At 34.1% G+C, this 23,063-nt stretch overlaps 1 long non-coding RNA gene across 1 annotated transcript in view; it reads left to right on the top strand.

Annotated features, from left to right (window-relative positions):
* LOC309867019 overlaps positions 1-23,063 on the top strand; it is a 204,123-nt gene that overhangs the window by 12,124 nt on the left and 168,936 nt on the right. Inside the window, exon 2 of the long non-coding RNA XR_014312929.1 lies at positions 19,946-20,208. This is a non-coding gene — a long non-coding RNA (uncharacterized lncRNA). The remainder of the gene's footprint in view (positions 1-19,945; positions 20,209-23,063) is intronic.

The raw sequence follows: 23,063 nt of genomic DNA, 5'->3' as shown, positions 1-23,063 counted from the left end.
AAATAAATAAAATCTAAAAAAAAAAAAGATATTTTAAAATATATCATATAGAAGGACAATTAATTCAATAGTTTATAAATCTTTATAACCTATCTTTTCTCTGCTCTAAATGACTCTGCCACTTATCAGTTCTTTCCTAAAGCATCAGACATCTAGTGATATATTCTCCCACACTTTCCCTTATTCATTAGTCTTCAAACTCTTAAGAGAGAAAATCTTTTTTCAAAAATTATTATGCAGAAGCCCCATACTCAAAATAAATAAAAACCAATTGAATTGAAAAGTAACTAAAATTGTATACTTCTATATATAAATGCCTTGTTAGCAGTGTTATCTATGACATTTGAGAAGCAACAGAGATATCACATTTAAAGAAGATAAATTTTATTGTCATAAAGACATTGTTTCAATCTATTGTAATAAAAATATCCATATATTATTTCTGTAATAAAAATACATTTTGAAAAATACTATAATATAGTGTGGTAAGTATTTTAAAATGGGCAGACATACAGGTATCATGGAAAAGCAAAAGCAAGAGTATCCACTTCAGTCTTTTTTTTTTTTTTTTTTTTTTAATCCACGTCAGTCTTGAAGGTTTACCACAAGCAACATATATATCGTGGCCTGATGGCTAAGAAGTAATTTGTCAGGTAATTCCTCTGTGGAGGAATTAGCTGCGCTTTATCTCAGTAGTTCATGATCACTTCTGCCAATGCATTCTCTTAACATCACTTCTTTGGAAAAAATCTGTATTGTATTTCTTCCAAGGAATTACAGTTGAAACTGGCTGCCAAATAGAGACAGTATGACTATAGCCCTTTTAATCTCTTCCCGAACCTCACCCAGCTCAGTTCCAATCCCCTCTACTTTCTCTCTGCTTGGCAAAATCCTGGAGTTCTGGAGATAATTTCAAATATTGAAGAAATTATAAATAACTATCTAGATCATCAAGAAATAGGTGTCAAGATATATAGCTCAGGGGCTAAGTGGGGAACTGAACAGAAAAGTAAGGGATTGGACATTTCTTAAGGAGAAAGAGTAAGATTTTTGAATGGTTCAAACAGGAAAATGTCATCATATCATATTAATGTCCTTAAAAGATACTCAGAACATATAGCTGTTTAACCAGACTGTTTCAAGGAGAGAAGATGGTAAATAATTTGAGTTATACAATTTACTATGGGAGAACAAAGGGTAATTTTAAGAAGAAAAATTGTAAGTCAGTTTAAGTGAAAAGTATAGAAATTAGTAAATGGAAGCAAAAAGGACCCACCAGTTCTCTATAGGATACAAGAATAAGGTAAATTTGTCCTTAGACACAGTGATCTGATCTGGGTGACTATAAATATTGGTTGTCTAGAATTGCACAAACCACTAATAATAAGAATAAAGTGAGAATAGTTATCTCCTTTAAGACTTTTTAAATTGTATTTTTATGCAAATTTGACATCTACCCCAATACCTTACATACTCCTAAACCATTGGAGTTTTCAGAGATTTGTGATTTTTATTCTAAGAAATTATTGCCTACATCAATGAACTGTCACTTCTCAAAGACTACATTAAATTCCAATCAAAAGGCTGAGGGAGTAGAATTATCAATACAGTATTTTATATGATAATCATAGATAGTATCTTCACATGCAGTGAATAGAGTTACTGGATTATATAATTTAAAAGTATAAAAAAATGATAAATTTAAAATTTTCCAAATGACTTAAGAAAATAACATGAATATTGAAATATTACTTTTATCAGTAATTCTGCTTCTTTCTTTGATTATAAATAGAATCAAAGTGAAACACACTACAATTAATATTTTATTTTTAATTTAATATTAAATTAAATTAAATTATTTAAAATGTAACTCAAAATACCTCTTTGCATGTCACTGGAAAAAACTACTATAACAATTTGTCAACATAGATATTTTAGAAAAACCCTTAGTTATATATGAATTGGACTTTTTGATTTCCTGGAAATCATTGTTCAAAGGCAATTCTAGCATTTGTTTTTATAGCATTTCTGCATAACTTGTTTTCCTCAGTGGACAACTATGTATAGAACAGCTGTAGAAAAGACATAGATAGAATTACTGATTTGGGTAGAAATTGTTACCAGAGTTTAATCATGTTCAATTATTAGAGTAAATAACTATTTTCAAATACCCTAGGTATTTTCACAAAATAAAGATCATAAAAGAAATTTAAATATGCTTAGAGAATTGTCAGAAGGGCTTGGAGAACATGAGTCAGAGGACTATGTCCTTTTTGGAGATTAGGAAGCTGAAGAAATTACACAAAACAGGTTCTAGTGAGTTCTCCTTTCTGCAGTACCAAATTGAGTGATTCACTCACATAGGAACTTGGGAGTTCATACAAATTTTGTGTTGCCCACCACTATCTGAGGAGGTTAATGGTTTGTCCTTTACTTTGGTTTTTCAAGTCTTCTGTGAGTATTTCTCATTGGTGTAATCTAACCCAGAATCCTGATGACAAGAAATTCTGGGAAGTACAATTCCAAGGTCTCTCGCATGCAACATAGGAAGAATAATTTTGATTTAACAATTCACAGCATGACACAAAGATATAGAAAAATAATGTATGGGTATCTACAGATACAGAAAATGTTAAGTGACAAAGGTTTTCATATTTGAGAGATATTATGGCCCCAAATTTGAATTTATTTATTCAACAACAAGGAATCTCTCAATACACATATATGTATTAAACAAATACTAGATATTATTATTAGGACAAATGCCCAAGGAACTGGCAATTTAGGAATTTTTCATCTTAAAAAAAGAATAGGATTAGGGAGGGAACCAAGATTTTTTTTTTCTATTTACTAAAAAGTAATAATGAAAACAACATATTCAGGTAATAAGGACAATAACTGTATTGTGTTATATGTTTTATTTATTTTAAAGATTTATTTACTTATTTTAGAGAGAGAGATCATGCATGCAATCAAGGGAGAGGCAGAGGAAGATGGAGAGAGAGAATCTCAACTAGGCACTAGGTTGAGAGCAGAGCAGAGCTCAAAGTTAGGACTCTGTGATCATAATCTGAACTAAAATCAGGAGTCTGATACTTAACTGACTGTGCCACCCAGGCACCCCTCATGTTATACATTTTAAACTGGTAACTTCCATTATTGGTTTGCTATACTATCTTTTTATGATAATTTTCCATGCTTTTCTTTTTTTTAAAATTTTATTTGTTTATTTGACAGACAGAGATCATAGTAGACAGAGAGGCAGGCAGAGAGAGAGGGAAGCAGGCTCCCTGCTGAGCAGAAAGCCCGATGCGGGACTCGATCCCAGGACCCTGAGATCATGACCTGAGCTGAAGGCAGCGGCTTAACCCACTGAGCCACCCAGGCGCCCCATGCTTTTAATACTAAAATAATTTTATCATGAGTGAAGAAAATTGAAGTCATGTTTACTTAACACGTTTTCTGTTACTATGATCTTAAAACTATCTTTTTAAGGCAGTACTATATTTCATTGAGTTGAATTATAAAAGTTACTTTTTTTCTGCTATTGTTTAACATTTAGGCTCTTTTGACACTTTTGCAGAATAACATATAACTTTTTTTTATTGCTTGGTTTGAGGTGTTACAAGTTCCTAGGAATGGAAAACACAAATATTTTCACGGGATTTGTTCTATATGACATTATTTTAATTTATATTCACTCTGTTACTAGGATATGTTACCTGACTCATTGACATCATGTAATTTAAATTTATCTTTCTCTTGTAATTAATATAAGCCAAATTGATATTTTGCTTTTTATCATGTCTATTACTCACACCTTCACATATATTTTACAGTTTCTGGCTGATCTCAAGGTTCTTGTAGTTAGTTGGTTTACCTTGTTTATTTTGCTACCATACATGGTAACTAAACTGCAAACACTCCATAAACACATAATAATCCATTTAAATTATGTGATCATAAAATATGAGAAGCTCAAAAGAAAAATTCAGATTATTTGGATGAAGAAATATATCAAGGAACACTTTCCTGCTCATCATGTTTTTCCACGTTCTTTCTTTTTTTTTGTAAGATTTTATTTATTTTTTTATTTATTTGAGCAAGAAGGAGAGAGAGCTGGGGGGAGCAGAGGGAGAGGACTTGTTGCTGAGGGTGGAGTCTGACACGAGGCTCACTTTCATGATGCCGGGTTTATGACCTGAGCTGAAATCAAAAGCCAGACACTTAACTGACTGAGCTACCCAGGGGCCCCTCCACATTATTCTTTTTATGCATTCTTCTAGGTTTTTAGTGGCTTATTTCCTAATATATTTACCTGCATATTATTGTATTAGGAATCAAGAAATGACCTGTGAACCTTACCTTGTAATACTCAAATCTGGCAAGATACATAAACATTTTAGAAAAGTTGAAAAAGAATGTTGCTTCAGATAGATTGCATTTGAATTTGTTAAATAAAAATATAGAAAGTTCGTATGTAGCTTCCCACAGTCACATTGAGGTGCTTCTAAGAAAACTCTTCCCATGTGCCATCTCCTAAATTTTAAGAACCTCGTTCAAGTTTATAACAGAAGGAAGGAAGGGAAGCAGGAAGGGAGAAAGAAAGAAAGGAATAAAAATAAGAAAAAGAAAATTTACTTTGAGTTATCTATGAGTATTAATGACTATGCCATTTTGATGTGAAGTTTATGTACAAAATAGGACTATTTTCTATTTTCACCTTGCAAATTAGTCTATTTGCCTATGCTCTCTTCTGCTACTGAAATGCCCTACATTTCAAATCTACTTCTCTGATGACTTATAAACATTAAAATTTTACCACAAAAAGACTTTTTTTTTTTTTTTTTAAAGAGGGCAAGAGTGCATGAGTGGGGAGGGGGGCAGAGGGAGAGTATATTTAAGCAGACTCCCTGCTTGAGCCCAGTGGAGGGTGACTCCATCTCAGGACTCATGAGATCATGACCTGAGCCAAAACCAAGAGTTGGACATTTAACCAACTAAGCCACTAAGGTGCCCCAAGACTTTTAACTATAAAAATTATAATCAGGGTGCCTGTGTGGCTCAGTTATTTAAGGCTCAGACTCTTGATTTTGGCTTAGGACACGATCTCACGGGTGGTGAGACTGCATCCCTCTTGGGCTTCTGCTCAGAAAGGAATTTGCTTAAGGATTCTCTCCCTCTGCTCCTCCCCCAATTCCTGCACAAGGCACCTGCGTGACTCAGTGGGTTAAAGCCTCTGCCTTTGGCTCAGGTCATGATCTCAGGGTCCTGGAATCGAGCCCCGCATTGGGCTCTCTGCTCCTTGGGGAGCCTGCTTCCTCCTCTCTCTCTGTCTGCCTCTCTGACTACTTGTGATTCTGTCTGTCTAATAAATAAATAAAATCTTAAAAAAAAAAAAGAGTTCTCTCTCTCTCTCAAATAAATAAATAAATAAATAAATGTTTAAATAAAATTAAAACCTATTTTTTTATGAGTTATTGGCTACGACTGCTTTTTGTTACTTTTCAGAGCTTAAAATTGCAGGTTCATCACTTAAATAACTTAATAATCCAAACATATTTATTTTAATAGCCAAACTGTCCTTGAATTCCATGTACAACCAAAGCCTGTAATTCATTTCATTCCATTTCACTTCTTCTTATAGATAAAGAGAAGTTTAACATTAAGGTTATCATTTTCTGTGACTATATGGTTCTAAATGGTATCAGTCTCTCAGAGCCATATAGCAGACCTTGAAGGCTCTTCTGTTTCTCTAAGGAAATCTCAAAGATAAGGACATTTCTGGGGAAGTCATTGAAATTCAAGCAAGGAGTTGTTGAGCCACTTTAAAATGCTTAGATGAAGTCCAGAAATTAGAGTGGACATAATTGATAACTCAGAGAGCCCCGCAGTTGATTCCCAAGTCTAAAGAAACAGTGGAAAAGACTAGAAGAGCCTAAAGATGGTTAGACCAATAAAAGACTATAGAAAAAGTGAACTAAGGGTGCCTGGATGGCTCAGTCATTATGTGTTTGTCTTTAGCTCTAGCCATGACCCTAGGGTCCTTGGTTCAAGCTCTGCTTGGCAGGAAGCCTTCATCTCCCTCTCCTACTCCCGCTTCTTGTGTTCCCTCTCTTATTGTGTCTCTCTTTGTCAAATAAATAAAATAGGGGGAAAAAAAGGAAATGGAAAAAGTGAACTACATATGGATGACAAGTTACTTCAGGAACAAAGTCTGTGACTATACTCAGTTTACTGTAGCTTCCTTCTTTTGCATAGTTTGGCTGCCATCACTAATCTGCATGATTTTCAGAAAGGCAAAGCACTTTTTTCTAAATATACAAAAAGGGAAACCATATTTTATTTTATTTTTTGAGAGAAAGAGAGAGAGTGGCGAGTGGTGTAGGGGCAGAGGCAGAGGCAGAGGGAGAGAAAGAATCTTAAGCAGGCTCCATGCCCAGTGCAGAGTTGGATCTCACAATCCTGACATCAAGATCTGAGCTGAAATCAAGAGTCAGGTGCTTAATCAATTGAGCCACCCAGGTTCCCCAAAAAAGAGAAACAGTATTTTAAACATCATCGTTATATAACATTTTAAAATGAACCATGTTTATCTAAATTTAAGCAGGAGATCCTCACAAATCATATAGTATATACTACTTCTTGTCTATTTTTTGGAATACTCCATTGGAAATTTATTGACCACCTCCCCCAAGATCCTCACCTGATTACCTTTATACAAAAAGGAACTTCTTCATTTTTAGATCTTATTCTTATTTTGTCTGCTGTGAACTTCCTTTTAAGCCACAGTATTATTATTCTACCAATTTTCTTGAGGAAGTACAAAGTTTTATTAGGTGAAAAAAAGAATATTTTGGCAACCAGTTTATGTAAATATGAGCAGTTATCATGAGAGAATGAGGGTTGGAAGAAGAAAGAAGGATATAAGATTTATAAAAAGAGCCAAATACTTGCTATTAATTTTAAAAGGTTATCATGTTCATTTTCCTGGAGAGTAAAATCAAAGAGAAAGTAGGAAAAAAATAGACTCTAACATTTTCAAATTCAGTATTTACTGAAGATAAAGCTGATTTCTCTATTTTGTTTAAATATTGTAATATATTTTAGCCTCATTTATAACATGGGTAAAATCACAAACATATGTAAAGGTAGACATTTATGGTCTGGGTTCACATACTTCAATATACTACTACCGAGGGATTGGCAAAGTTTAAAAGATAAAACTTCTAAATATTTTCATATATTTTAGAATGTATTTCTGCTTTTTGTTTCCCTTGATAGAATAAATATTGGAATGGTATAAATAAAATTCTATGAAATTATTATTTATTATAACTCCATACTTTACAGCAAAAGCTATCCAATACTTGTACAAATTACGTGCCATTACAAAAAATTCTCAAGGTAAACTTATTAGAATTGCCCTAAGAATTGGATCTTTATTGAGAGGAGGCTGATAATATTCTGTTTAGTGGATCATCAATTCAATAGATTCTTGAGAAATGACATTTACTAAAGTCAAAAATCCAATCAAAACAATTCCTTTGTATAGATAATCAAGAATCATCTAAGTCATTAAGTGTCAGATAAATCTAATATTGAGAAAGTCTAGAGGAAATCATTTTAATTCTGAAATAATTTAAAACTTCTTTCAAAAGGCCAACATTTCTATAGCTGTCAGAAGATTATCCAAGAGACAATTCTCCAAGGGCCTCTCACCTGCACATTTTCCAAACAGAGGCAGTGTGAGCTTCTGTCCTGAATTATTTTCTCATGGATGTTTATACAGCAAACTGCATTGGAAGATAGAGATAGTGCCTCCTCTTGGCAACTATCAATTCAGAATTGTTTGCTGTCCAAGATAGTAAAGATAATGTCTTTCCTCTGAGGCAAAAACTGAACAGATTTGTTAGTGGTTCCCTCTAAATTATTGAGGTTTCCTAAGTTTAAGTTTCCCTGGCTTCTGTGTAAACGCACTGTATGTGCAGCACCCACCTGAGCCTTCCTCTCCATCAACTTTGTGGTATATGAGGGGCAAAGAGAACCAACATTCACATAATGCTCAAATTGCTTGCTGTGCTATGAGTAATAAAGTCCTCTATTTCTTTTTTTTTTTTTTTTTTTTTAAAGATTTATTTATTTATTTGACACGGAGAGATTACAAGTAGGCAGAGAGGCAGGCAGAGAGAGAGAGGAGGAAGCAGGCTCCCTGCTGAGCAGAGAGCCCGATGCGGGACTCGATCCCAGGACCCTGAGATCATGACCTGAGCCGAAGGCAGCGGCTTAACCCACTGAGCCACCCAGGCGCCCAAGTCCTCTATTTCTGATCCAGAAAACTTATGACCTCTGCCAATATCCATACAACTATGGCTGGCCAACTTGTAGTGTGGAAGCAGGGTAGAATTTCAGACCCTTTACAATTATTGACAATGAGTAAAATCCAATTCTGTTATTGTGGAGATGGATTTTAAACTAAGAAACTACAGGGGCGCCTGGGTCGTTCAGTGGGTTAAGCCTCTGCCTTCAGCTCAGGTCATGATCTCAGGGTCCTGGGATCAAGCCCCACATTGCTTGAGCAGAGAGCGGGAGCCTGCTCCCCCCCCCCCCCCATCTACCTCTGCCTACTTGTGATCTCTCTCTCTGTCAAATAAATAAATAAAAACTTTTAAAAAAATACTTTAAAAAGTTAAACTACATTTTTGAGGCTTTGTCCATGATAGTTATTTACCTGTTCCCCCCCCCCACACACACACACATCTGTATTCAGTATAAGAATTTGATAACATATAGTCTTAGCTGATAGGCAATTGCTCCCAGGGATCTGTCCTTTCACAGCATCTACATGATCCCCACAGCTTCATCTGGTGCCTTGTACATAGCAGGTACTGAATTTGCAAACAAATAAATTCACTTACTGTATCTCCATACTTTAATTTCTCATAATAATTCTATTACCTTGTTCATTCTATAACATGTATGTCTCTATGAATATGCATGTTTCTATAAAATGCATATGCTTGCATTTAAGTGAGTTTCTAGGAATCATTTTAATGTATATTAAATTTCTGCTCATTTTTGTCTTTGGCAATGTGTCTAGAAAGAAGTTGCTGTGGCTGAGGTCAGCAAGGTTGCTGCCTGTGTTCTCCTCAAGGATTTCGATGGATACCTGTCTTACATTTAGGTCATTCATCCATTTTGAGTCTATTTTTGTATTGGGTGTAAGGAAATGGTTCAGTTTCATTCTTTTGCATGTGGCTCTCCAATTTTCTTAATACTTTTTGTTGAAGAGACTCCCCCCCCACAATTGGATATTCTTTCCTGCTTTGTCAAAGATTAGTTGACCATAGAATTGAGGGTCCATTTCTGAGTTCTCTGTCCATTGATCTATGTGTCTGTTTTTGTGCCAGTACTGTACTGTCTTGATGATGACAGCTTTGTAATAGAGCTTAAAGTCTGGAATTGTGATGTCAGTAAGTTTGTTTTCTTTGTCAACATTCCTCTGGCTATTTGGGGTCTTTTTTTGGTTTCATAGAAATTTTAGGATTATTTGTTCCATTTCTGTGAAAAAAGTTGTTGGTATTTTGATAGGGATTGCATTGAATGTGTGGATTGGACTAGGTAGCATAGACATTTTAACAATATTTGTTCTTCCAATTCTTGAGCATGGAATGTTTTTCAATTTTGTTGTGCCTTCCTCAATTTCTTTCATTAGTACTCTATAATTTTCTGAGTACAAATTCTTTGCCTCTTTGGTTAGGTTTATTGAGGGTATTTTACGTTTTGCATGCAGTTATAAATCGGATCAACTCCTTAGTTTCTCTTTCTTCTGTCTTGTTGTTGGTGTGTAGGAATGCAAATGATTTCTGTGCATTTATTGTATATCCTGACACTTCACTGAATTCCTGTATGATTTCTAGTGGTTTTGGGGTGAAATCTTTTGGGTTTTCCACATAAAGTAGCATATCATCTGCAAAGAGTGAGAGTTTGTCTTCTTTGCCGATTCAGATGCCTTTTTTTCTATTTGTTGTCTCATTGCTGAGGCTAGGACTTCTAGTACCATGTTGAACAGCAGTGATGATAGTGACATCCTTCGTATTCTTGACTTTAGAAGAAAAGTTGTCAGTTTTTGCCCTTGAGGATATTTGTTGCGGGATTTTTGTATGTGACCTTTATGGTATTGAGGTATGTGCCCTCTATCCCTACACTGTGAAGAGTTATAACGAAGAAAGAATGCTCTACTTTGTCAAATGCTTTTTCTGCATCTATTGAGAATATCATATGGTTCTTGTCCTTTCTTATATTAATGTAGTGTATCAAATTAATTGATTTGCAGATTTTGAACCAACATTGTAGCACAGGAATAAATCCCACTTAGTCTTGGTGGATAATCCTTTTGATGTACTGTTGGACCCTATTGTCTAGAACTGTTTTGACTTCATCAAGATAAAAATCTTTTGCACAGCAAAGGAAACAGACAACAATATCAAAGGCAACAGACAGAATGGGAGAAGATATTTGCAAATGACATGTCAGATAAAGCACTAGTATCAAAAATCTATAAAAAACTTATGAAACTCAAAACCCAAAGAACAAATAGTCCAAACAAGAAACAGGCAGAAGACATGAACAGACATTTCTCTAAAGAAGACATACAAATGGCTAACAGACACATGATAAAATGCATCAAATGGTATATTTTTTTCTTTTGGTCTTGTCATTATATTTTATTTTAGCCATTCTGATAAGTGTGTAGTTATATCTCAGTGTCATTTTAATTGCATTTCCTTGATGTCTAATTATGTCAAAACATATTATTTTGATGTTTAAAAAAAAATGCTCAGTACCACTCAGCATAAGGACGATACAAATCAAACCACAATGGCTTAGTCAAAATGGCTAAAATTAACAAGTCAGGAAACCAAAGATATTCATGAGGCTGCAGAGAAAGGGGAACCGTCCTGCACTGTTGGTGGGAATGCATGATGGTACAGCCACTTTGGAAGTTTGGAGGTTTCTCAAAAAGTTGAAAATAGAGCTACCCTATGACTGAGCAGTTGCACTTCTGGGTATATACCAAAGATACAAATGTAGTGATCCTAAGGGATACCAACTCCAATTTTTTTTTTTTGTCTTTATTTTTTTATTTTATTTATTTTTATTTTTTATAAACATATATGTTTATCCCCAGGGGTACAGGTCTGTAACTCCAATTTTTATAGCAGCAATATCCACAATAGCCAAACTATGAAAAGAACTAAGCTATCCAACAATATCTGAGTTGGTGAATGGATAAAGATGTGATACACTTACACACGCGTGCATAAACATGATGGAATATTATGCAGCCATGAAAAATTGAAATCTTGCTATTTGTAAAAATGTGCGTGGAACTAGAAGGTATTATGCTAAGTGAAATTAGTCAATTAGAGAAAGCTAGTTATCATATGATCTCACTGATAGGTGGATTTGAGAAACAAGACAGAGAATCATAGAAGAAGAGAGGAAAAAATGAAACAAAATGAAACCAGAGAGGGAGACAAACCATAAGAGACTCTTAGTCTCAGGAAACAAACTTAAGGGTAGCTGAAGCATCAGGGCTGCTGGGATGGGGTGGCTGGGTGATGGTCATTGGGAAAGGTATTTGCTCTGGAGCTCTGTGTATTGTGTAAGACTGATAAATCACAATCCTGTACCTCTGAAACATATAGTAGATTATATGTTTATAAGAAAAATAAATAAAAAATTTTGTTCATATTGTAGCAACTTTTTGATTAGTTTAGATATTTCTATTTATTTAGAGCAATTTGGTCTAGGCCTGTACAACAATATATGTGTGTATTAAAAATAAAATTTTTTTTGTCTTTTTTCAGTAGGAATGAAAACCACTTTTGAACATCCTACAAAAAGCTGATGTAAATCTGTTAGTCTGGGCTTCACCACACCAAAGCCTGTTGACCTGACACTGACTTATGTAACAACAAAATGTTAGAAATAAATCCTTTTGTGTTAGCATGTTTTCACACCTATTGCAGAATTATATTAGTCCTAGAGAGTATTTTGAAATCTATCATGATATCATTAAGCTGTCTTTAAATCTGGTTATGGTTTCTTTGATGGAGATAATACTAAGCCAGGCAAGTGACTTCTTTTGAAAAGTTCAGCTGTGAATTTATAGAACTACATAATTTCCTTATATTTGCCTCTTTTTTGATTAAAATAATTATAAGAAGGAAAAATTAACTTATGTTTATATAACAAAGGATAATTTAGAAAAATATTGTAATTTTAATTTTTTATTCAGATGTAATTGGCATGCAACATATTAGCTTCAGGTATAAAATATAAGGATTTGATATTGGGAATTGTACAGAATGGTGGCTAGTAATACTGCATTATATATTTCAAAGTTGCTAAAAGAGAAACTTTTAATTCTTGATTGATATTAGCCTTTTAAAAAAAGCTGGATACATTCAAGCTTATATTAAAATATTTCTCTAGCAGAGACTAAAGCATATGAATTAATGATGCACGTAAGTATTATTTTCATAAAGTCTATTATTTAAAAAATAAATTATCTACTAATAGTTAAACAAGTTTTAAAAATTCAAGTACTAATAACAATAAAATTACAATCTTGCTTCCAACTTCCCACTATTAATGGTTTCTTATATATCCTTATGCTCCAGAAGGAAATCAAGTATTTATATATGACTTTACTGTAATAATTGCTGCAGCCTAAAATAGAAACACTTATTCTTGCAGGGAGTATACATGTCTGACTTACCAAGTGACCCTCAAAACTGCTTAGTCAGATCCTGAAAGGATGCTAACATTTTAAATGGATATTAAAAATACCAATGTATAGTACAAATGATTCCACATTTTGTTTCCCCCCTCTTAATAATAATATATATGTAAAAAAATATATAATATGCATTTATTGACTGCATAATAATTCTTAGTGTAAATGTATCATAACCTACCCAACCTATTATATTGCTAATTTCAGTTGTTTGCTGTTCATTCTTTTAAAAAATAATGCCACAGTAATTTCTCATCTCTACTATTATGAATGTATATTTACATGTACATTCTTCTTTCCACCTCCCAACCTCTTGGGCATATGTGCAAACATTTAGTTATCTTTTTATTACATGATATCATTTCCATTTTTGGTAAAACAGAAGTCTCCAATTTTGAGATGTGGGCTTTTAGAATATGTAACACAAGTAAAACACTACCCTACATTATCTATGTAAAAATATTTAGTGACCATAAAATAATCTGCCCCGTTTTAATTGATTAGTGTGCACTGTTTTATTTTGCATACTCTGCACTAAAGTTCAGCCTATACTAAGCTCACTTTTCTAAATCATTATCTGCTTTTAATAGTAACACCCATATTTCTAATAAAACAGCTTACAGTGCCTTTTCTTTTAATTAGAAAAGCAAAATTTTGTCATTGTGATTCTCTGGAAATGTTCTTAAAGTGCAATATGGTGCCAAAAGTAAACAAAATTAGCTATGTAGTACAGCAATTGATTTTATTTTATGTAGGATAAATTACAGTTACTTTAAAAATAAGAGGCAAAAGACAAATAAGGGGGATCACAGTTAATTCTTATATTTTGTTTTAAACATGAGAACCATGAAATTCCATCTTTAAAAATAATATTTTTAAACCATCACACTTAATTCTGTTTAAATAAATGATTATATATCTAATTTTTTAAGCTAGTATGAAAATAATGAAAATAAATATATCCTAAAGTGCTTCATATCAAAACATAACTGAAAATGAAAATGTTTCAAATTCACCAGAGGAACTCACCATTTCAAGAAATCTTATTTTGTTTTGGTTTAAAAGAAAAAAAAATTTACATGTGATAGTCCTTGAGGACTTAACTATGTGCTTGCCAATCACATTATTTCATTTAACAAGACCATTATTTTCTAATTACTTTTAACATACCCTCTTATAAGTGAGAAAAAATGGTAATTCATCCAGTGTCACATAGCAAAAAAATTCAAAGCTGATATTTTAATTCATTTTTTTTAATTAAAAAAATCTGTACTCTGAAATAAGCTTCATCTTTTTGTGGCATTAATTTTACATTTCATTTTTTACCTTTACCCAACATGTTGCTTTAAAATGCAAATATATTATGATTATAGACTTTTGTGAGTCAATGATAGTCTTTATTAGATTTTCTAGCCTTAATTTATTTTATTTTAGGCAGGGGCAGAGAGAGAGAGAGAAAGAGAATCTAAAGCAGACTCCATACTGAGTGTGGAGCCCAAACCAGGGCTCTATCTTGTGACCCTGAGATCATGATCGGAGTCAAAATCAAGAGTTGGATGTTTAACTGACTGAACCATCCAGGAGCTCCTGACTTTAATTTAAATGTCGGTGTCTTTATCTTATTCTTCAGGTAGTACTAGAACTTGAGATATTTTATTTATTCTAGTGAGCAAGTTTCATTATTTTCTGTATTTTTTTTTTAAGTCAAAGCAAATTAAGCTCCATTTAGTAATGCACTGGATCTCAGAAAACATGACTATAATTTTCAGGTGAGCAATGAGTTAATTTTTTTTTTTTTTAAATGGCCGAGAACAAGTGTATTTCATCTCCTGCTCTTGTTATTGGGTAGTTGAAGAATCTACTGACTGATTCTTACAAGCAGTTTAATTGTGAATATATCTCTAGCCAGTTACCTCTGATTGTGAATATATTTCTAAACATGTAGAGTACTAATAAGGAGAGAAAGTAGCTGTTATATATAAAAGGATTGCATCATTTTTCTTATATAAGGAGGACTACAAGATCATCTCATTATACAGCACATGAGAAACTAAGGAAGCTGTTGCAGAAATGATTGTCTAATGGTTGTTAATATCTAATTTTACCATGTCATTTAGTTATATGTTTTCTTTTTCCTGAACTCTTGCTACTTTTATAATTCTAAATCTCCAAACATGTTAACTTTAAAATTGGCACATTCTTATTGGCTTGAGGAGAAATACTGTTCATCTATGAATAGTTATGGTGTATTGAACAGTTCTAAGATCATATATATATATATATATATATATACACATATATATATTTCTGAGACAGTATGATTGTTGGAAATAGCCGTCAGAGTTTTCTTAATACTATTTCTTCCCAATCCAGGTCACATGAGTAGACTTAATCATATATGGAAAGAGCACAGGTCAGAATGGAGATGTTAGAGCTGTAAAAAAAAAAAAAAAAAAAAAATTTTGTCTCTCACTTTTCTTCTATTTGGAGCCAAATTTGTTTCTGGACATAGTCAATAACAATGATCAAGAGTTTCTTAAGAAAAAAAAAAAAAAAGATTGTACATCAGGTAGGTCCATCCATGTAATAAAAATGAATAAATATGGATTAAATACATTTATTTTAAAGAATACTCATTAAACAAAATGTAATAAAGGGCTAGCAATAAAGGAGGGATAAAACATATAATGGCAACAAGTAAACAAAAAGAAAGAAGAAATGGTCATATTGTTCTTATATAAAAGGAATTCAGATTCAAAGCAGTGATGGGAAAAGGTGTTATTTTATATTGGTAAGAATGCATCTATCTACAAAGCAAAGAGAGCATTTTTGAATTTGCATGTACCAAATAATATGGGATTGAAATACATTTTTTAAAAAAATCCAGGATCAATGTGTTGATAAACTGATAAAATATAAGTTATAGAATGATATTTTAATATAACATTTTAAGCAAAATAATGAAAAAATATTGAGGATTTAAACTATAGCATTATCATTCCTGGTTTAAAATCACATAACATATTTTGTTTGGAAAAATAATTTTAAACATCTGTAGGGGCATTGTTTATTATAGCAAATATTAGAGGAAAAACTTGAAGTCCTAAAATAGAGGACAATTTACAAATATTACAGTAGAACATGCTGGAATAACAGCTTCCTGGACCTAATAACATGGAAAAAACTTGCATTTTATTTTAAGAAAAAATATCAGGTTACTGTTTGATATCCCATTGTGTATTAATAGTATGTTAATACTTTGTGAAATGATTGATATCCAGAGATAACTTTTGAATTATATTTTTGTCTTTATGGTTTTTTTGTAGTTTCCAAATGACTTATAATACCTGATTTGGTAAATAGGAAGCCAAAAATGCCCATTTTGAAAATAAACTTAATTTTTAATTTATTTATTTTTATTTTTTTTACTATGTTACGTTAGTCACCATACAGTAGTACATCATTAGTTTTTGATGTAGTGTTTCATGATTCATTGTTTGTGTATAACACTCAGTGCTACATGTAATCCATGCCTTCCTTATTATCCATCACCATGTAACTTAATTTTTTAAAAATAAAATATCATTTGCATACTTTGACATATGATGAAGAGAGTTTTATAAGAGCTTTTTGTTGACATTTTAATTATATAGATATGAGTTACAAAGAATTTAACAAAGGTGTAGTAGTTTCACATTGGTCAATGATGTTTAGCTTTTGGGCAAATCCATTCAAGCAAAACATCTCATTCACACATACCCCACCATGCATTTCACATTTGGGTCTGGTATTTTTGTTTGGAGCTCAAAGTGATTTTTTTTTTTTTTTCTTTTCTTGTCCCATTGGTTAGTTTGCAAGAAAGCTTAAAATGGATATTTATAACATTGCTTGGCTTGCTTAAGGAGGTAGGTATTATTTTAAGAATGTGATTCCTGTTGCTGCCAGGTGCTGTAAAGATCAAGGATGAGGGTGCCTGGGTGGCTCAGTGGGTTAAGCCGCTGCCTTCGGCTCAGGTCATGATCTCAGGGTCCTGGGATCGAGTCCCGCATCAGGCTCTCTGCTTGGCAGGGAGCCTGCTTCCCTCTCTCTCTCTCTCTCTGCCTGCCTCTCCATCTACTTGTGATTTCTCTCTGTCAAATAAATAAATAAAATCTTTAAAAAAAAAAAGATCAAGGATGAGAGGCAAAATTGCAGCTTTTAAATATTTTTAGAAAATATGGTGTTAACTTGCTGATATTAGGCACTACAATCAATTCCTGTCATCTCTTCATTTTCAGGAATAAGTGGGGAAAGACACCATTTCAAAGCTAAATTGATGTTTGGCTATTGAACAGGTCTTTAAGAGCTATTTGCAGACCAGATTTTTGTTTCTTTTATTTATCTTGGATATTAACAGTAGAGTCAGTATAAAATTGCTTAGATTGCCTTGTATAAGTTTTCTCCCTTATCTCTTGGAATGCTTTTCCTAAAGATTCTCAATCATCTCTTATCATTTTGATGTGGTTTTGGAATATAGGTGAGATATGGTAGGGGGGGGGTCCAGAGCGGATAGCCATGAAAGAATTCTTCAGATGGTTTTATTAAAGGTGGTTTTATTTAAGCACAGGGACAGGGCCTGTGGGTGGAAAGAGCTGCTGCAGGGGGATTGTGAGGAGTGGCTGATTATGTATTTGGGAGTTGGGGGTAGGGAATAAGGTAGGTTTTCAAAAGAACTTTCACATGCTAAAGAGAACCTACAAGATACCAGAGGACTTGCCATTGTCAAAGTAAGGTTGTTTTTCCCTCTAGTAAAGCAGTAACATTAAGACAGTTGGGAGCTTCCTGGAAGAATATCACACATATCCCACCCAGGAGCTGGGGATAGAGGGAGGGCTGCAGGGTGTCAGATACTTTGTCTTCAGCTAGCCTTCTGCTTTCCACAGTGCAATAACCATGTCTATCTTAAATGACCATGATAATTGGTCTTCCAGAGAGTTCTATACTAGTACCATAATGATCTGGTACTGAATAATAATAATAATAATAATAATAATAAATAATAAAATAGGACACTTTTTAGCTAACATTAAAGTAGACTTTTTCATGTCAAGAGATTCAGTTTTCACAGTAGTTATATATATATATTTAAATGTGTACATGTACTATAGTGAGTTACAGTATCAAATCACTAAAGAATTAATAGTATTAACCTGGATATATATACTTTTGATTGACTGTAAACAAAGTGGCCAATATGATAATTAAATGATACCAACAAGAAAGATTTTTAATATCATCAAAATACACCCTTTTACAAGGTGTATTTAGAGTTTTTAGAATGATTAAGCATTGTCATTACCATACAGAGGGAGGGGGGTTAGGAATTTTGATAAGATGGGAAATTTTTACTTGACAGTAAAATATGTAATAAAGATATTCTGGGTATATATGAGTGTTTTAGGAAGTTATGGTATCTACTGGGAAAAAAAAAACTGTACAGATGTAGTAGAATCAAATGCATAGCAGAGAAAATTGAGGGAAATAGCATATCACTCAAAGTAATTGGATACATTGACTCAGCCATGGAGCAAGCTTTGTTTAGCATTTTGCATGTTTATTTTTTATATCTATTCAGTGGGTAGTGGGTCGTTTCTGGCAGTTGGTAATTTCTGGCAGATGGAATAAGTTAAGTTTACCTATTAAGATGACTTAAACTTTTTACCAGTATTTGTGGAGATGACTTTTAAGATTTTTCATTCACCTAGTTTCCAAATAGGCTTTTCCTCCCTTTGCTTCCTTCTGACAGGAATTACCTCCCTGAAATTTGCATTTTGAAGAGATGGCTCTCAGTTTCTAGAGAAGACTAAGTAGAACATTCACATCTCAAAGGCACAGAGACTATAAGCTCCTCCAACGTCTATTATTTCCTAAATCCAAAATTTTTACAACACCTATTAACCTTTTGAAGTGAAGAGAGAAGATTCTGGAATTGATAAAAAGGATTATGTTGGCTTTTTCTGTTCTTGTGAAGGCTCAGTTTGGAGGACAGTTTTTAATTCCTTGAAAAATTGGGTTACAACCTGAATGCTATGAAGGGACTGAGCCAGTCATCCTACTATATTATCTTCAATTTGCTTCTTTTATATTAGGAAGAAGATCTTCAACTATGATAGAAATCAAAAGATTTATGTGTTTTAGATTTAGATATGTTTGTCTTTGGAATGTTTTTCTTTCCCTCTGGGTATGTTGTTTCATTCCTCTGAGGAGAGAAGACCTAAAAAAGAAAAAAATAAATAAAATTCTATAAGGGTCTAAATACCAGCTTCCAATTTGGTCAACTTTTAACCGTAGGGCTCCTTAAAAAATCCCCTCAAGGGGCACCTGGGTGGCTTAGTGGTTGAAGCCTCTGCCTTGGGCTCAGGTCATGGTCTCAGGGTCCTGGGATTGAGCCCCACATCGGGGTCTCTGCTTAGCAGAGGGCCTGCTTCCCCCTCCCTCTCTGCCTGCCTCTTTGCCTACTTGTGATCTCTCCCCCTCTGTCAAATAAATAAATAAAATCTTGAAAAAAAATCCTCTCAAATATCTTGTTGGGTTTCATCTGGGACAAACAATAAATATTCCTGGCAGTTTTGAATGACCCCTTGGATGCAGGAAACATCCCCTCAAAAGGGAGCAAAAGATAATACCCTGCAAAGATCCAGAGCTACTCCGAAAAAGAACCAAAAGAAAGTCTTAGACAATTCCCCTGAGAGCTAGCAACAGTCAGCAGGACCTGATAAAGCTAATTTGTTTATCATGATCCACAAAATGGAGGCCACCCCAGTGGCCCAGCCCTACACCACAAACCTAAACCTAAGTCAGCCTGCATTTACAGGAAACACCTGCCAAGGAGTCCTAACACATTCATCACAACCCTATAACTCAGGTTTAGCTGATTTTGCTTAATCTAGGGAATAGGGCCTGCTTAGTCTTAAATGGAAATCCCCGACCTCCTAGGCAATCACGCCCTTTTTCCTGTTGCCTTTTCTAAGGTTCTGTAAAACTCACTGACGCAAAGTCTCTCAGGAACAGTTTTCTGCTGCCTGTGAAGTGCCACACTCCCCCAATCCCTTGAATAAAGGGAACTCATTAGTAAGTGGTGTTCGTTTTGTCATTTGACAGACCCTAGCCACAAATGGGGTGCAGCTCACGTTTCTGTCCAGACACATTTTGTACATGAACCTGACAGTTGAGCTGCCTGCATACAAGAGAATCAACAAGCTACATGCTCCTGACAGAAAGCCAAGCCACGATTTCAGGATGCAAAACAAGAAGGCATCGCCGTCTGTGGGAGAGAAAACGGCAGAAAACCGATAAGTAACTACATGACATTTTACCTTCCTTTCTCTACCGGTCACAACCAAGATCCAAGAAGCCTGACTCTGGTAAGAACTGCTACCCTTCACAGGTTTCCGCCAGTTTTCCCCGGATCGAATCCATAGGCTCCAGAGAGAGTGAGGTTTAAGGCAGAGTGGGTAGCTCCAGTATCTTCAGGAATTTGGCAGGGTTTTCCATTAATTTTAATTTTAGTTTCCCCTCGGCTGTTTAAGGGAGTAGTTCATGGCAGTTTACCAGAGAATCCCTCAGCATCTCATCAGCCCTAGGGGGAGGCCATATTGGGGGGCCTCCTTTGAGATATGGGGGCATTCAAGTCAGTGTGGAAAGATTTGTATAAAAATTTTGAGGACAATCTTTTTTCCAGAATTACAAATGAGACTCCAATTTCTGGACCAGAGTTTGATGATGGACCAGTAGCAGGATGCTGCTTATTTTATGGTTTTGTAGTCTCTGCAGAATGGAAAGGCAATTCAAGTGGAATTTTAATAAACTGTAAATACTCAAGTAAAGGAGGATAAAGAGGAGCGGTAGGGGTCACATCAATCTTACAATCTTTTGCTTTGGGTAACTTTTGTGGCTTTACCTTTTCATCAGCCCTTTGCAATGAATCTTTTAATGAAGCTCTTTTAGAATCCTGAACCCTTTTGCAGGCTTCTGCATAGCAATTAAAATAGGTATCCCATTATCTTTGTTTGATTTGGGAACACTTCCTTTAACTGTACTTCTCTAATAAATATTTTTGGCTAATTGCAATATTTCCCATAATGGCCATGGTAATTCTAGATTGTCTTAGTAAGATTTTACCATTTTTGTAGGTATCTACAGCTTCCAGGAAAATATTTCTTAGACATATAAAGAGGTATGCTGGAAGGAGGAATGCTCAATTCTTTGAAACTTAAAGATTGCATTTTTTTAGGTAGGCCTTGGATCTCTAATTAATTGAGACTTGGGTCTCAAATTAATGCCTAAAAGGAATATGTCATTGAGTTGGGGATTTTTGTGCTGTTTTATGATGTGCCTTGTTGCATGGAAGTTTTCTTGAGGTCGATAGGTGATAGTATCAATTTCACCCATTCGGTGATCAACTCATCCTAACATAAGAGTCCAGGGTTAGGTGGCTTGTGCTCTAACTCCTTTTAATGCTTGATTTGTGCCCACCAATTTTATGTCTTTGGCTTCCACTAGCAACAGATCTATTGTTCCTGTCATGAGATGTTTTCTTTATCGTCTTTATCATCAGGGTGGCCTGATGGCTTGTAAAACTTGATTCTACTTAGATTTTGTTGTGACATTGGTCAAACATTCTGAATTTCTTGTCTTAATTTATTTCTGCAAGCCCTCTAATGGTTTATGCTGTGGACTTACCTCGAGGGTTTATAAGTGGCCCCCGATGGCTACCACACATTGCAGACATTGGAATTCTTTCCTCTTCAGTCTCCTCATGGCTACCACTCACTGTCGACTTCTCCTATAGTTATTCCAGGGCCTTTCCAGGATCCCAGAACTTCTCTGAGAACTTTAAAACACTCTGAACTCTTTTGGGGAACTAGTTTTTTTGTTTTTGTTTTTTTTTTAAATAAAACATATAGAGATAATATTTTATTGTCACTTAAAATCTGATGGCAGTTGGATACATAGTCTTCAAGCTTGATCTTTCTGTTTTGTAAGTAAAGAAAAAATATGTATATATAGTTTTAAACAGCCCATAGTTGGTTATGTTTTAGAAAATATGATGAGATTCATTCTTTAATAGTGGCTTCAAGTTTTTCCTTATTGGCTCTAGAAAATTCACCACCTTTTGTTCCTTTTTTAAAAACTGGAAAGTTTGGTATTTGACTTCATACTCTGAAAGCAATATTTGAAGCCAAAAATATGTATTTATATATAATATAATGATATTATATAAAGAGAAGAATTTAAAAAAAAAATAAGGGTTGTTTGGAACAGAGAGCTGAAAACAATGGAGTGGAGCTTAAATCTGAGAGTGACTGACCCACTGTTTCTGGTCCTGATGAGAAGAACAGGAAGCTCAAAGGATTCAGTGTGCATCTCATCATGTCTCAGGTAGCTAGCACTCAGCTTCTGATCCTCCTGCTCATCACCAAGGACTGTTAAAAAAAACGTAAAAAAAGACAATTAGGTGCTACGAACAAACTTTATTTAATGCTTCATGAAGTGGACAGTCTTCATTCACAGAACTGCTGGGAATGTAACAATCTTTACTGAAGAATGTAAATGGGTAAATATAGAAAAATAATATAATTAACAAATCACCAATTTACAGACATGAATGTAAAAAATTGATTAAGGCAACTGTCCATAAACAGACACTGAGCCATTGTGTGAATAGTTACTGGGAAACAGATATTCATATAGTTGGAAAGCATCATGTGAGATGAACCAATTAGCATTCCCATTAGCCATAAAAAACTGACCTTATGTCTTCCATTATAATGCCAAGGAATGTATACATTCCTTGTAATATGGTTTAAATTGTTTGTAAATGATTTAATCTAAGTATGATCGTGAGATCATAAAAAGACAAAGGTAGATTGTAGAGCATTTTATACAAGTGGCCTGGACTCTTCACAAGTATCAATGTTATGAAAGACAAGAGAGTCAAGAGACAAAGAGGAAAGATACATGCCACCAAATACAATGTATAATTCTTAGGGGAATCTTGTATTAAAGCAATACTGGCAGCTAATTTTATGTACTACTAGATAATTTAAAAATGGATTACATTTTTTATACTATTATTGAATCCAAATTAAATTCCTTGGTGTGAAAATGGGATTGTGGTTATGTAGGAGGCTATCCTTGATCTTAAAGGCGACTAGATGAAATATTTAGGAGTGAGTACCGTCATGTCAGTGATTTACTTTTTGAACATTTAGCAAAG

Source organism: Mustela nivalis (assembly GCF_964662115.1).
Source record: "Mustela nivalis genome assembly, chromosome: 6".
NCBI classification, from domain to species: Eukaryota; Metazoa; Chordata; class Mammalia; order Carnivora; family Mustelidae; genus Mustela; species Mustela nivalis.
Note: the sequence above shows the minus strand (reverse complement) of the source record. Positions and strands in the feature narration are given on the sequence as shown.